We start from the raw sequence: 3,627 nt of genomic DNA on the forward strand, positions 1-3,627 counted from the left end.
CTTTCCTCGACTTGAGGACAATAGGAGGGTTAACTCTTATCTCTGTTGAGGTTTAGGAGCTGTAAAAGGAGTCCTGACCCTTTTTCCAAGCATGTATATTTCAGTGTTTTATGAAACCTTGATGAGAGTAAACATACTGAGAGATATATTTATTTCTTCCCCCTCAGAAAAAAAAGGTGTAGCGGGAAACGTGAAGCTTTGTAACACTGATTAATTAAACTTTTATCGCTCTTATACAGATGAACTAAAACACAGTCGTGCCTCTCTGGCTCCATAATGAATCCCAACTTTATTTCAACAGGTCAAATATCTTTGTAAAGGTCTTTAATAAGAATAATAATCTGTATGTAAGATGCAGCACGTACTTAACATAGAAGATAATAAAGATAATAAAAGGATGTTTGATATTAAAAGAAAAAAAGATAAAGTTAAGTTTCAGATAAGAAGTCGTGATAAAACTTCTGTTCTCAACCTGAGCAGCTGCTGCACAAAGTGAAACATGTAGGGAGGAAGGAAGGAGGGAAGGACAGAAGGAAGGGAGGAAGAAGGAAGGAAATGAGGGAAGAAGGAAGGAAGGGAGGACAGAAGGAAGGGAGGAAGACAGAAGGGAGGAAGGAAAGGAAGGAACGACAGAGGAATGAAGGAAGGAAGGTCGGAGGGAGAGAAGAAGGAAGGAAGGAAGGAAGAGAAGACAGGAAGGAAGGAAGGGAGGGAGGGAGGTAAGTTAGGGAAGAAGGAATGAAAGAAGGAAGGAAGGAAAAGAAGACAGGAAGGAAGGACGGAAGGCAGAGAAGAAAGAAAGAACGAAGGAAGGAAGGGAGGAAGGAAGGCAGAGAAGAAAGAAGGAACGAAGGAAGGAAGGGAGGAAGGAAGAGAAGACAGGAAGGGAAGATGGAAGTAAGAAAGGGAGGAAGGAAGGACAGATGGATAGATAGTCGTGCCTCTCTGGCTTCATAATGAATCTCAACTTTATTTCAACAGGTCAAATATCTTTGTAAAGGTCTTTAATAAGAATAATAATCTGTATGTAAGATGCAGCACGTACTTAACATAGAAGATAATAAAGATAATAAAAGGATGTTTGATATTAAAAGAAAAAAAGATAAAGTTAAGTTTCAGATAAGAAGTCGTGATAAACCTTCTGTTCTCAACCTGAGCAGCAAACAGCAGAGAGACACTAGGAAGGAAGGAAGAGAAGGAGGAAGAAAGAGAAGCAGGAAGGAAGGAAGAGAAGACAGGAAGGAAGGAAGGAAGGAAGGAAGGAAGAGAAGACAGGACAGAAGGAAGGAAGGAAGGAAGGAAGGAAGAGAAGACAGGAAGGAAGGAAGGGAGGGAGGGAGGAAAGATAGGGAAGAAGGAATGAAAGAAGGAAGGAAGGAAAAGAAGACAGGAAGGAAGGACGGAAGGCAGAGAAGACAGGAAGGAAGGAAGGAAGGAAGGGAGGAAGGAAGAGAAGACAGGAAGGAAGGAAGGAAGGAAGGAAGGACGGAAGGCAGAGAAGAAAGAAGGAACGAAGGAAGGGAGGGAGGAAGGAAGAGAAGACAGGAAGGGAAGATGGAAGTAAGAAAGGGAAGAAGGAAGGAAGGGAGGAAGGAAGAGAAGACAGGAAGGGAAGATGGAAGTAAGAAAGGGAAGAAGGAATGAAAGAAGGAAGGAAGGAAAAGAAGACAGGAAGGAAGGACGGAAGGCAGAGAAGAAAGAAGGAACAAAGGAAGGAAGGGAGGAAAGAAGAGAAGACAGGAAGGAAGGAAGGGAGGAAGGAAGAGAAGACAGGAAGGGAAGATGGAAGTAAGAAAGGGAGGAAGAGGAAGGAAGGACAGATGGATAGATAGTCGTGCCTCTCTGGCTCCATAATGAATCTCAACTTTATTTCAACAGGTCAAATATCTTTGTAAAGGTCTTTAATAAGAATAATAATCTGTATGTAAGATGAAACACGTACTTAACATAGAAGATAATAAAGATAATAAAAGTATGTTTGATATTAAAAAAGAAAAAAGAGATAAAGTTAAGTTTCAGATAAGAAGTCGTCATAAAACTTCTGTTCTCAACCTGAGCAGCAAACAGCAGAGAGACACTAGGAAGGAAAGAAGGAAGGAAGGGAGGAAGAAGGAAGAAGGAAGGAAATGAGGGAAGAAGGAAGGAAGGGAGGAAGACGGAAGGGAGGAAGGAAAGGAAGGAAAGAAGGAAGGAAGGTCGGAGGGAGAGAAGAAGGAAGGAAGGAAGAGAAGACAGGACGGAAGGAAGGAAGAGAAGACAGGAAGGAAGGAAGGGAGGGAGGGAGGAAAGATAGGGAAGAAGGAATGAAAGAAGGAAGGAAGGAAAAGAAGACAGGAAGGAAGGACGGAAGGCAGAGAAGACAGGAAGGAAGGAAGGAAGGAAGGAAGAGAAGACAGGAAGGAAGGACGGAAGGCAGAGAAGACAGGAAGGAAGGAAGGAAGGAAGGACGGAAGGCAGAGAAGAAAGAAGGAACGAAGGAAGGAAGGGAGGGAGGAAGAGAAGACAGGAAGGAAGGAAGGGAGGGAGGAAGAGAAGACAGGAAGGAAGGAAGGGAGGGAGGGAGGAAAGATAGGGAAGAAGGAATGAAAGAAGGAAGGAAGGAAAAGAAGACAGGAAGGAAGGACGGAAGGCAGAGAAGAAAGAAGGAAGGAAGGGAGGACGGAAGAGAAGACAGGAAGGGAAGATGGAAGTAAGAAAGGGAGGAAGGAAGGACAGATGGAAGGGAGGAAGAAGGAAGAAGGAAGGAAATGAGGGAAGAAGGAAGGAAGGGAGGAAGACGGAAGGGAGGAAGGAAAGGAAGGAACGACAGAGGAAAGAAGGAAGGAAGGTCGGAGGGAGAGAAGAAGGAAGGAAGGAAGGAAGAGAAGACAGGACGGAAGGAAGGAAGGAAGGAAGAGAAGACAGGAAGGAAGGAAGGGAGGGAAGGAGGGAGGAAAGATAGGGAAGAAGGAATGAAAGAAGGAAGGAAGGAAAAGAAGACAGGAAGGAAGGAAGGAAGTAAAGAAGACAGGAAGGAAGGAAGGAAGGAAGGAAGAGAAGACAGGAAGGAAGACAGGAAGGAAGGGAGGAAGGAAGAGAAGACAGGAAGGGAAGATGGAAGTAAGAAAGGGAGGAAGGAAGGACAGATGGGTGGATAGATGGATAGATGGATACATACTATAGATGGATGGATAGATCCTTCATAGGTAATTGCCTCTCTCCTTCCTTCCTCTCTCCTCCTTCCTCTCTCCTCCCTCCCTGCTTCCCTCATCTCTCCTCCTTCCTCTCTCTTCCCTCCCTGCTTCCTTCTCCTCCCTCCTTCCTCTCTCCTCCTTCCGCTTTCCTCTCTCCTCCTTCCCTCCCCTCTCCTTCCCTCCTCTCTCTCTTCCCTCCCTCTTCCCTCTCTCATCCTTCCCTCCTCTCTCCTCCTTCCCTCCTCTCTCCTTCCCTCCTCTCTCCTTCCCTCTTCTCTCCTTCTTCCTTTCTACTTCCCCTCTCCTTCCTCTCCTCAATCCACAATGGAACAAAAAAAGTAGAGTTCATGACATGAATGAGTGAATTATGTCGTGTTTATTATACAGGGAGCAGTGAATGAGTGATTTGGGACACAGCCATGAGAGACACAAGGAAGGAAGGTAGGAAGGAAGG

Source organism: Scomber japonicus, chromosome 5 (genome assembly GCF_027409825.1).
Source record: "Scomber japonicus isolate fScoJap1 chromosome 5, fScoJap1.pri, whole genome shotgun sequence".
NCBI classification, from domain to species: domain Eukaryota; kingdom Metazoa; phylum Chordata; class Actinopteri; order Scombriformes; family Scombridae; genus Scomber; species Scomber japonicus.